This window comes from Myzus persicae, unplaced genomic scaffold (assembly GCF_001856785.1).
Source record: "Myzus persicae strain clone G006 unplaced genomic scaffold, MPER_G0061.0, whole genome shotgun sequence".
NCBI classification, from domain to species: Eukaryota; Metazoa; Arthropoda; class Insecta; order Hemiptera; family Aphididae; genus Myzus; species Myzus persicae.
In genome coordinates this window covers 152,319-166,379 of record NW_019102557.1, presented here as the reverse complement: position 1 = coordinate 166,379, position 14,061 = coordinate 152,319, and the positions used below count along the sequence as shown (strand labels likewise).

General features: G+C 28.6%; 1 long non-coding RNA gene across 1 annotated transcript; it reads left to right on the top strand.

The window, feature by feature from the left end:
• Window positions 1-10,822: 10,822 nt before the first annotated feature.
• On the top strand, window positions 10,823-13,696 carry LOC111032527. The gene is made up of 3 exons (XR_002604314.1): window positions 10,823-11,115; window positions 11,195-11,294; window positions 13,510-13,696. It is a non-coding gene; the product is annotated as an uncharacterized LOC111032527 (long non-coding RNA).
• The last annotated feature ends 365 nt before the right edge of the window (window positions 13,697-14,061 follow it).

The following is a 14,061-nucleotide window of genomic DNA, read 5'->3' as shown; positions in this document are numbered from 1 at the left end:
TTGACACTACCCTAATCAAGCATATCATACTATACTATAATATATATATTAAACTACATATCAATTGAAATGTTTCTAATCGATGTAATTTAAATATTAAATTGGTATAAAATTATAAAATTACCTAACCTGACTTTTGACTTGGGCGTCAGAAAATTACTATAAATATTTTTATAATAAAATCGAATAAGCTACCTTTTTTAAGAAAATCCAATTATACGATCGATCTTATTCACTTTGCTATAATAACAAAAATAATTATATTAAACACTTAAAACTACCTATACATGTATAAATAGTATTTGCACAAGCGCTGTATTTTTTAATTTAAAAAAGATACAATATTTTTTGTAATATTTATAATATCGAGTTTAAATTATTCATATAATAAATCAGTTTATGCTCGTATATAATAATTATTATCATTGAATATGAACTACCCACCGTCTACTAAAGGTTACACGCTTAAACTTTCATGTGGTGCATACATACAAGAATTGCACCCATTATTATAATATATTGCTGAGTAACAACAATGTGTATGTTGTGAATTTTGAAATTTATAAATTCTATAGGCTATAACACCTTGTCCGAGTCTGTTATACGAATATGTTAACCATCTAAAAAATAACTTTACCTACTTAAAAAAGAAACAATATTTCATTTAATAATACCTGTACTTAAGTACACGTAATAAAATATATACCTACCTTAGATATTTTGATTTTCGTTCTTTTATTATTTTAACCTTCCAAAACTATAACATATTTTAATATTGTTATATAATATGCACTGTTATAATTGTTGACGAATTCGAAGCGTCAATTTAATCTATATATTATTCTGCTTAATTTTGTATCTATATACAACCATATATACTACTCATACATTGTAATAATGACTTAATACTTATATGACTAAATTAAAGATTTAAAAAAAAAATACTAACGATAGTAAGTTTTTATAAGTGTTTTTGACACACTTGCGTCCATTGTTGTGGCATTTCTATCGTAGTTCTCTCCGAGATCAGTATCTAAATCGAAATTAATATTAGTCTAAACTTAACAATGTAATCAGTGTGCGTGTGTCTGGAATTTACGACAAAATAATTACAAACGTAATTCACGTGACCTTTGTGTGCATTATAGGTAGAAATTATTGTAGAAAGTAAAAATTACATTAAAATGATCACCACTAGGTATATTATATAGTATTAAAAACTGTAATTAACTCGAGTGCAAAATTAATGAGCGAATTAAAACACCGGACACATTGAATTTATTTTCAACGTAACCCTTTCCGCGTTTCGTTGCATTAAATGCGAATCGCATTATAATATTTTATAGTTATTTTGCTGCGAGCATTTTAGACTGGATAGGAAACTATATAATAAATGTACTCTACGAGTTACCTATTATATAGGTACCTATATTTCATTCCTGTACGTATTTTGTATATATAGATCGTTTATCCTTGACTATATATGACTGGTATTGTGGTTAATATATTAAATGATGGTTTTATTTTTTAATTTTACTTTCATTTCGGTTCGTTATTGCTATTACTATTATTTGTTTTACCAGGAAACTCGAGGAAGGTTATCCCGCGCGATGATGTTACACTATTAAATTCCCATTGATAATAATTTCTTATCTGATTTCTAGTGCGATAATAAAAATAAGTATATTCATGTATACTGTATACGTATTAAGAATGCAAATGTATCCCTCAGTCCGTCCACAGACACTTCGTGTAATACTACACCAAGCAGGCAACGGTATAAAATCACTCCTGAGAAATGAGGACTAAACACATCAGTGTTATTGCAGGCGTGTTAAGAAAGATGAAATTAATTTTGTAATTAACGATTGGTTTATTTATTCAGATACTATATATTTATTTAGTGAATTAATTATGCACAACGTATCGTTGTAAAGCAGCTTTCGGATTTAAATGTCAACATACACACATACATAAATGATACATAACTTAAGTTTATGGGATTTCGAAGAGACATCCAATCTTATATTAACGGAAGTGAGTGTCGAGTACTCGGGAGATGATGTCTAACGTTATTTGTTTACCAGTACCAATAGACTGTATTAAATAACTAATATAATATATAGTTTTACAATCAAATAATATTAGATTTCTTTCAATGCTCAAAAACTTTTAAGATTTCCCAACATATCTTCTGTTGCAGGTATACTAGTGATTGTGTTAGAGTAGAGTGTTATGAATATTGTTTTTTGAAAAACAAACAAACCCAAATCAAAATTACACATTTTATTTGAACATGAACTGAACAGAAATACAGCATTCAAATTTTATGTTTAAACCGAATCAAATAGGACTAATTTTAATGAACTATTTTGTCAAGGATAATTAGTTTAAAATACTAAAAAATTTAATATCCATCAAAATTTCTTAATAATTTTGATTCTATTGGTACATAAATCGAACCAAATCATTAAACTGTAAATGTAGAGATTTCAGGCTATGCTTGTCCTTAAAGTTGCTCTATTATATATTTGTATGTCCTATTGTTGACTGTTGAGTATGAGGCTGTTATTTGGAATCCCCACACCATCAGTGTCTCATTAAAGCTTGAAGAAGTTCAACGAAAATTCTTGAGGTTTGCAAGCTTTAAATTTAATATCCATTGTGAGCCCCGTAATTATTATGACCCAGTTGCGTCGCATAGACGTATTTCGGGGAATACATTTTTGGATGGTTTGTTACGTGGTAATATTGACTCTCCTGAATTACTTATAATCTCATTTAGAGTACCTCTACGCTCCTCCCGATCTGTAACTTCTTTTTGTGTTTCTTTTGCTCAACCCAACTTTCTTAAAAATTAACCTATCAGACGTATGATTACCAATGCCAATGTATATGCCTCATTTTTTTGAATTTTTTGTATAAAAAGTTACTAACCTTCCAGCAATTAGAACAATTTTGTCATTGAATATATAATTAATGTATGCATATATTTATATAATGTAAAATGTAATGCATATAATGTGTTCATAAGGGTTTATTCCGTTTACTTAATGAAAATAAAAATAAACATAAACATGTTTTACGATTTAATCGAATTTTAACTATTTTCAGTTTAGAACATCATTAATAGATGTTTCTAATCAATTTTACTAACAGCAGTATATCCAAAGTGTACTGAGCCGTCTCGTAGGTTGCAGTGCTGCTCCTAGCAGGTGATCTTCGGGGTATGGAAAGACTATAGGTGTATACAATATATGCACATAATATTATTATTTTAGTTGTTTAGTGTTAACTTAGGCTGACCAAAACCAGCCACTGCCGTGCCGAGCTGTAGCGCAGATTGGATTAATCCGATGGAGCTTATGGACAAAAAGGTTGATTCCAAGCATCAAAAGGTGATCTGACAGACCTTCTCTCCATACCAGCTTTCACCCCACAGTTGTTAACTGATCAAGTACCTACTTCCAGCACTATATTTCCATCGACAGCGAAAGCTTAAGAGTCCATACTGCATGCAGTGTACTAACCCTCAAAACACCACTGAGCAGTCTTTCCATGTTTGGAGTTTAAGCCCAGAATTATGGCTTTCATCAACATAATAAAATCGAGGACATTCCGATATAAAAATAAGAGGACATGAGGAAATGACAACGCATTCACTAGGGAGGGAGAACCAAACGAGAGTAGTCTAGGTGTCAGGTTTCAAACGTTGCTGTCTGAAAAGAGTGCCATAGATGGAGATAACGAAGTGTAGTCACCCATCAATAAAAAAATAGGTATCACATTATTGAGACAAGGTGAAGTGCGAACCGTCTTGTAAGTTGTAGTTTTAATCCCGTATCTTCTTTCGGGGAAGTAATACATACATATACGTATAATATAGTCAGTTAAGACTCCAAATGTGTACATTTAGTATTGATTCATTTCATGTAATTGTTTTATATTTTAAATCATAGTGCTTAATCAACAACGATGGTCCAGAATAGAGATAACCTTAGCTTTCCGCTTCGCGAGTCATTGGTTAGATATACTCTGCAAAAAGGTATGTTATGATTATTAAAGAATGAAATTCGATTTTTCAAGATTATACGTTGTATTTAGAAATGTTAAATATTAAAAACATAATATTATAGAAGTAGAAATTGTTATTAAAATAATTGAAGCTTACCAAATCGGGAGATAGGTAAGCCAATAAAGAATTTATAACTCGCGTATTGTTTCTACATATCTAACCGCGGATCTTTTTAAATCAGGAAATAGTTTACTATAACGAACTCTTTTCGGATATATATCGGCCGTTTCGCGTTGTATTATTAAACATAATTTACATGGTTTGTCGTCAGTATAAAATATTGTATTGTTTATGGTATTTTTACGATTATTATCGTCAATAATATTATTATAGTAATATGTTGTTGTTTTTTTCGTCCACTCACGACCCACGTGCGCATTCCACGTTACAAATATTGAGTATGCAGTGTTATATATTAAATTTAATTATATTATTCATAATATTCATCATTCACGCTAATGTGACAATATATGATAGACCCGCTGCTGACCGTTGTTTTTTCTTTTTACACAATAATATACGATATTATATAGCTGACGTACATAGTTGGACGGAACTCACAGACAGACTATACAGAGATCGTACTGTTCCACAGGGTAACTATATTAATATAATAAATGAAAGGAGTTCAAGTTCAGCACACGGAGGTATTATACAGCTCTTTGTCGGCATGCGTACAAGTCGACGTCGTGTATGCGGCGACGAAACCGAAATGTATTCCTTACATTATAATAATCATAATAATAATAATAATAATAAGGATAATAATAATAATAATAATAATAATACGACAACAAATAGTACAACAATAATAGAAATAATATTAATAGGAATAATGAATGGGAAGCTGCACTAATAAGTCGGCTTAAAATAGAAGGGAAAAAAAATCGAAATCACATTCGTAATATTATTATTTTATATTATTATTGTAACGCGTTGCTAGTCGGCTATTGTTTCACGGCCTAGACGTATATACGACCAACAATAGTAATTGGCCGTCGGTCCTCTGTGCGTCCTGCGTCGTATACCGCCAATGATGCAGTACTATGCGTATTATAGTTGTATTACTTATTATAAAATTATGTGTAGGCACATATTATACCTAGCTGCAAGTCCGGTAAACGATAATAATATTATGGGTAGGCACCTAACTACGCGATATGTATTATAGGAAAAATGATGCAGGTTTTCGCGTGGGGGGGGGGATATAACATTTATATACATACATTGCTCGTAGGTACTTACCTATAATGTAGTCATGGGTTATTGTTCGTGTATGGTATTGGTATTTAAATCTACATCTCGTTGCAATAATACATACTTATTAAAACTAATATGATAAAGTCCGGGTGATATCTGTTTCCATAAATAACAAAATAAAAATATTCGATTCGTTATTCGCCAAAAGAAAAGTTTGAAAACTAATGATATGTCATTGCGTTTGCAATGTTATCAATAATGAAGTGACAAATAAGTGCTTTGAATCTTCCAAAGATTTGCGAAGACCAATAATTTACCAAAAAAATATGTTTTACATTGCATATGTTCCCGCTGTATTATTATATGGGTACTCATTATGACATACTCACAAGTTTCGGGTTGACCCATTCTTTTTGGAGTTGGGAGGTGTTTAATATAATGCTGTCAAGGATAATATTACGATAAATGTAGAAATATTTGTACCAAAAGATTTCATCGTCGTTTATACGACAATAATATTATACTAATAATTGTTGAAACGGGCAAGCATGCTTTGAACATTTTCTTGTATAGTCGTGTCCAATCTTTTCTCCGTTCCGGGTTCACATTGTATGTTGACGATCGTTTGGATATGTTAAATCGCATCTGCATGTAACTTGTAAGTATAAAAACATTAAAAAGGTAAAGACGTTGCGGCCGATTCGGGCGACAATACTGCAATGTTCACTGTTCAGACCCGGACCCGGAAGTAGTAGTCGACGAGTGTCGTTGACGTTTTCACAGCAGTCGGCTGGAATTCGGAAGTCTCATTGCGGAAGTCTACACACATATATAAATATAATGCTTTTCCGCGGCGGAACTCTGAACATGACACCCTTACCGAAGTATATATAAATGATATAGTTACGCAGGGAAAACAATAAANGGAAGTCTCATTGCGGAAGTCTACACACATATATAAATATAATGCTTTTCCGCGGCGGAACTCTGAACATGACACCCTTACCGAAGTATATATAAATGATATAGTTACGCAGGGAAAACAATAAATTATAATAATATTAGATTTAGCTCATGTCAAGATAGATTTAAGATTTTAAATTCGTAGCAAACGGAACAATGCCGATTGAGCATTAAAAAGATGTTATAATCTCCCTAATAAATGTTTTAATTAATTTTATTGTGTATTAATTATAATTTTAAACTCTAATGCAAAATATACCATGTAATACAAATTATATTATGTAAATTGTAGGTAAAACAATATTTGTATCTTAAATATAAAGTTGGATTAGTTTAAAATGTTGTCTAATAATATGTCGTGTTACTGAAAATAGATTTAAATCCATGTGAGTTGAAAAAACTTATTTTTGCTTTAAATAATATTTAAATACAATACATCATAATAGAGTTTCATAAACTTATTGTGAAATTTTACATTTTGAACATAATATGATTATTAGAGTTGGAAGATTATGATATATTTTAGGAATATTTCTAAATGTACGAGATAAAAATAATATAAGCGCATACATATTATTATTATATAATAATATACACGTAGAAAATGATACAATTTATACAAGGATTTTCAACACTGATTATACCATCCACGTAGATATAATAACTGCAGCACTCTGCAACCAGGAAATTAAGTTTAAACTTAGCCCATTTAAAGTTAAATTAAACTGACATTGGTTTGCAGAAATTATTGTAAGTTAAATTGCAAAGTATATTTTAAATAACGCTAGTGTTTATGCTTAAAATATATGTTATAAATTATATAATCAAAATAAAAGTAGGAACTTATTCTGTATAATATTATAATCTTCAGTCTTCTTAAAGTTTAGCCAACGAAGATTGTTAACTAATAGTTTATAAATGGCTTAGTATTTAATAATATTATTTTATGTCAAGTGCCATAATATAGTAATACGCCTGGAGCTATTTTTTTATCACAAATTCATTAAATCAGAATAAAATAAAGACGTTACAAAATTATTACGTTTATCGATTTTTAACTGTACTTACTGCGTGTCCACGTGCATTTGTTTTAAAAATATTACAATAAGCACATGTGTATTTTTTTATTGCTTTATTTTTTTGTGCGTAGTCAGTATTATGTGTATTAACACTTTGTTTTTCTGATGAAAGAAAATACAAAAAAGTTGTATATTGTATAGTCTCTCGTCCGTCAGTCCCACACAAGTACACAACAGAAATTGAGCTAAGTTACTACTTTGCAGAAAAAATTATTTTTGGATCTTTACAAGAAAACATCATTGATTTAATGCAAATTACGACACACTTATTCTTGCTGTTATAGATGCAGCGTATAATTTATCAACCAATACATTAATTATAATTATTTAATTAGAGGAATATTTCATTTTTCAAATTATTATAATTTATAAATAACAAAAAAGTTAAGACTTACTTATATATTATATTATTATCACATCACATCAATTAATTTAATATACAAGTATGAATAAACGTATCTATACAACTCTTGTTACTAGCCAAGATGTTTAATTACAGGCGTATAGTACTATTATAGCAGTGACGCAGTGTTGTCCTAAAATCATTGAAACATTCATCGTTTTATAATAAATAATACTTCTGAAAACATCTGAAAACAATAAAAGAAAAAAAAATGTGTTTGAGTATTGAAATAAACGAATATATTATATTTATATATGTTAGCAATAGTACCTACATTTTTTAAACACCAACAAGACAGTGTAATAATAGTGCAGTTGGTCTATGACTTAGACACTAATTATAATATTTTAAAAATTGTGTTTTAAATGTATTAAGACCGATATTTTGTTACAATCACATTATAATACGCATAATATCTGTTTTTAATATCACCAGTTATTACTACTGGTAATTTTTACAAGTATTTTTTTCTATAACATATGATAATATGAATAATGAATATACGATGTAGATAAAAATTACCTCGCCTAATAACCTTTGAACATTTATTTTCTTTTGATTCCATTTAATATTGATTGATATGAATGGAAAGGAACGATTTAAAAATAAATTTGTTTTACATAATAATGTTATCGTGTTATAAAAATGTAACACCCATAATAGATTAAAATATGATAATACTATACTTTACTAACAATAGGAATGTCTCTATAGGCAGGTAAATCATAATTCACCACATTATTATATATTATAACCTGGTAGTCTGTTCCGTAGGGCATTGACTTCCAATTAGTGTTTCTACAAACTTTTTAATGAGTTCCAGTGTTAATGGGATTAATATATCTATAAACTTATATTTTATTTTTCAGTAGGACCTACCTGTATAATAAATTTTAATTTGCCACAATAATGAATAAAATATTTGTATATAATAATCAACATTTTAATAAAATCCTTTGTAACTATACTATCTAGGTCATTGTGTATATTTTAGCCTCCTCCAAAAAATGTTTAACAATTTTGAACTATTTAAAGTATTTTAAACCATTGCATTGACTTTATTAACCATGAATTATTAATTTCGAAAACTGGATAAATAAGCAGTACCTACTTGCCTGTACAGGAAGTTTTCACGCATGTATGCTTGCATCAGTTCCGTCCATACGCTGATATTGAAGTTAGGACGAGTGTGTGTTTTCGTTTTAATTCAAAAATTAAACAGGTTCACTTAAACACTAAGACACTGATTGTGTTTAGATTGTTTAGAATGAAATTAATTTGCTGAAAAATCAAAGTTACTAAATGTCTTAGTATGATTGTCAAGTTACTTAAAAAATTATAACTTTTAAAGACTGTTCAAATACCTTCAGTTAATATAATCAATTGTTGAAATATAAGGTCTTTGCAGAAGTTAGATACATAGAAAAATGTTCTATGATAAATTGAATTATTATATTTTAATGAATCAAAAATATATTTCCAAATAAATTGGTTGATTATAGATTGGGAGTTTACTTACTACTTTTAAAAGTGGTTATTATAATAAATATACACATAGATATATACTAGATACACTAGTCGCTAATAGTTTTCTTCACATCTTGCTTGGTTATTTAATATTTGAAAAATGATCTAATTATAGTTTTTATAAAATAATGTACAATAGGTATATAATTATGGTTTTAACTGGATCAATTGCATGGTTCGTTTTAATATACTATATTATAATATTAAATTACACTTTATTGTTTTAATAGGTAGAGTTTAATATACAACAATATAAATATAGGTAAATCTACATATTAATAAAATATAAATTTTTTTTTTAAACCAATTAAAGAAACCAATTATACATTTAAAAGTTTCAAGTTTTTGATTCCATAAAAAAATAGATAATATTTTTAAATATAAAAATGATTTTGTTATTATAACATATTATTTATATTATTAAACAATTTAAAACTTATGTACCTAGTACTTTCTTATTACTCTTAGTATAATTTAATAAATTATGATAATAAATCGTATTATATTATGGTTTTGTTTTTAATTTTTTAGATTTTGATCTGAACGAAAGAATGTTTTATAAAATGTATGATGATAAAATGTACTAAAAAAACTATTAAGGTACCTACGTATGGATAAATTGTATTTTATTACGCATTTTGATTAACAATCAACAAAATAATGTATATAATGTGATGTGATTATATATTATATTTTTATTTGCAAATCCATAGTGATGATTTTGTTTGGATCCATATATGGTAAACTCAGAAAGTTTGCAACAATAACAGTAGTAGGATCTATCAATGAGCACCAATTAATCGACTTTCTATAGGTTTTATAAAATCCTACTATGAATTTCTTGGAAACTAGCAGATTAGAAAACGATACCGATCACAATTTTATGAAACAAATTTATTTTTTACCACTATTCGTTTATGGGTAAGACGACTTATATAAGTTGTACCTACCGAACAAACGTATATAATAATCATTTAGGCGTATTAAGGTATAGGACTATAGGAGGTACGTACCCATATACCCGTACTATAAATTCTTATATTTTTGCTAATTTCATAAACTGTTATTATTTCCTGTTGGCTGTATATGAAATTCAGTTTTGATTTTTTAGATCGTAATCGCCACATTACTATCAGCATAGAATTACAATTTAAAATAATTTACATTCATTTTTGTTTAAACTTTTTTTTTTCAATATGCTCTTTATTATGTTCAGAGAAAATGAATCGATTGAGAGTTTATATTGTATAAAAATATAAAACAAATCGGTAATGAAAATCAAACCCGCCGATCATGTTTACTTCCTGGTTCGTATGAGATAAGTGACTACCTATAATACGTATAATACGTGTATAAATTATAGTTTATAAAATGTAATTCGTAACCAATAATTAATTATGTTATATACTATTAACGATTGACCAATCAAATAATGTATGTGTCCGAAATGACCTTACTGAAACGGTTATCGCATTCCCACATATGTACGCAAAAACAACTCGTATAGGTACCAATTAATATATCAAATTAGTTAGACACCGCTCGTTTGGTCCGCGAAATGTTCTATATTGTAACGTCTAATATTATAAAACTATATTGATATAGTCTGCAGGTAGGTGGTAGGTGTTATGACGGACGACGACGTCCAAAATAATGTAGTTGTTTTAGTTAATTTCGTGTCGATGAACCAATGAAAGTCAACGATATCCGCGGTCCAAGAAAGTGCGTTGAACGTGTAAACGAATAAATATATCGTTAAACAATTTTTTTTTATACGCGACCAACTGTTGCTGCGGTGATAATCGTGGCGGCGATAGTCACGACGGACACAATGGGCAATGGCCATAATAATAATAATATAATAATAGGTATTCCGTACACAGCCTACAAAGTAGAATATAATATGGACACAATAAAAATCTATAACTATAAACTCCGCTTTTTCAGAAATTATAATCGCCGGCGGTTCGCCTTCGCTTTGTAATGCGTACGTGAATCACACTGTGTAGTCTGTTTTTATTACATAACACGCTTAAATACCTGGACAGTAGGTACCTATATAATAAACGCTAACACTATTCTGTGCATATACCTATGTAATATGTATAATATATTATTATGTATATTATAATATGTATACTAGTTTACGACATTCAACGGCGAGTTGAGACTTCCAGCACGCAGCAGAACGTTTGGAACCGGTGTTAATTAATTTAATATGTCGAATGCTATTGAACTCGATTTATTTTCCGCCCAGTCGATAGGCGTAGACAATATGCAACACAACTTACATTATTTTTTGACAATTTTAAAATATATTGTGTTAAAAAAAATTATTTCGATATTTTATTTCACATTACAATTTGTCATTATCATGATAGTATTATAATTGATTCACGTCTAGTCAGCACTGCGCGGTGCGCAGGTTGCTTGTTGTTTGTTTGAAAATAATAATAATAATATAATAATCATCTTATTACAGTATCATAATATTATAATCGCGTTTATAAAGAGAGGATGTCGGCGTACTATTTGTTTTCTCTCTCTGTCCAATGTGCAACATGACAGATTTGCATTCAGCAATCAGCAGAATCCATTTTGTGTTGTATCTATGAACTGATGTGTCATCAAAATTAAAATTCTAAACATTATATTTGTGTTTGTTTGTTAACTTTTAACGATATTATAGTTTTAGAATGATCGTATATAAAATTGAAATAGGTACCCCAAAAACATCAATGAAAGAACATGAAAAATGATTTTACCTAACTTAAGTCTTAAAGTCTGATAATTCACTCTAGTATTACAGCTAAGCAACTAACAATTCAAGATCGGTTGTATTGAAGGAGTATATTATTCCATTTGGCGTGTGTGTGTGGTTCAGAGAGAGAGAAAAAAATATGGTGCGCCGACATAATTTTAGAATTATTATTTTAGTAAAGGCTTAAAGTGTTTATAGGTATAGGTTTTTACTATAACCATACTCATATAGGTACCACAAACCTAATACAATCGGATACCTATTTAAAAAGTTAAAACAAATATAAATAAAATAAAATAGAAACGAATAAAAAAGTAAATAAACGTCTTACCTAATAAATATTATTATTCGGGTATTAATATTAGCTAAAATAATAATATAATATAGGTACCGGTACCACTGCACGCTTATAATACCCACCAATTTCTATTGTGAAAATCTAGTTATAAAGTAATATAATATTCATACACATTTAAACCAAATAGAATAAAACTATATTGTTAGTATTTGGTTAAACCTAATTGATATTCGATTAAAATCTGACTGTTATTGACTATTGTATAAAATAGATTAGTTCGTAAAACGATTGTTTAAACATAACAGTCACACATAGACCCGATACTGTGTTAATTGTTCGAAATGTTTTCTTATGGTTAATAGATTTTAATTTGTTAGTCAACTTCAATAAATAAACAGCCGTCGCCGTCGGTCTGATGTAAACATGCCAAAAAAAAAAACAGAGGGCATAAAGAATACCCATTGTAAACTAATATGTTATAGCATTATAAAACAACAGAACCGTTCATAAAATGTTTTCACAGTATAAAATACATAATTAATATTATATTAAAGTCAATATGGTATAAAAAGTGAGACCTATTTGATTACAAATTTTGATTTTTGTCGCATGAAAATCGTAAAATAATCCTAAACAGGTATGTGTATGATGATGATAGGAACATGGATAGAGGTAATCATAAGATATTATCGTTTAAGTTCATACTATATACAATTATAATCTATACAGTGTATACATTACAGCCGTGAACCGATTACTAGAAACTACGAGTTAATAATAATATGAAATAGTACATTAATAGTTGATACATACAAATATAATGTTATATTATAATTAAACATACTAATACATTTACTTCAACCCGACAGGTAGTTACCTCATTAATGTATAATTGGAAAAGAAATTTAATTTTAATTTTAAGCATTTTGTTGAATGTTATGAATTATTTTAATCGCATGAATCAAAATATGACATGACGTACATAGAATTTAAATCATTGATGCTATTATTTTGGGTATTGTAATTGCAATTTGTATTTTATTATTATTTTATTCAACTAAAAAAAAAATACTTAATATACAACAGACATATAAAGTAAAAAGAACAAGTGCATTAAATTTAAGATTTATTTGATATTTCCATGCACTGATTGTCATTTTCCTTTCATTACAGTCATAACTCATAAGTATATTATATTTACAGCTCATGAATTATGCCCAGGTTTCGCTAATGTTCAAGCTTGTCCCGGTCAATCAACACAGTCGTCGAACTATAAAATCAAAACCTATTCATGAATCATGATCAATTGAGCCGAATAAATTATTATTTGATTGTAAGGGTTTTTCCTATCATTTGCTCCTAATAATTACATCGATTGTATACAAACGTTGACTTTTTACGTAACAAGTGATATTAATATATATTATTCAGGATCAAGGTGATTCTGTTGAAGGTAAACATTAATTTTATAAAAAGTATCAACGTTTTTGCAAATACATTTTTTTTATTGTTTTCAAATACATTACAACTTCTACCAAATCCAAAATTGTACAATACAATTAATGTATTTATTACAATGTACTTACCTGTTAATCTGGCTGTTATGTCTTTTAATTTGGCACAGCTAAAAATTATTAGTATTTGCTTATTTTTCGTCCCTCTCCCGCCAATTAGCCCTACTACTCTTAGAACGAGTAAAAGTCAAAACTATCGAAAAGTTTTAAATATACCAACTGTATTAATACATGGTGATAC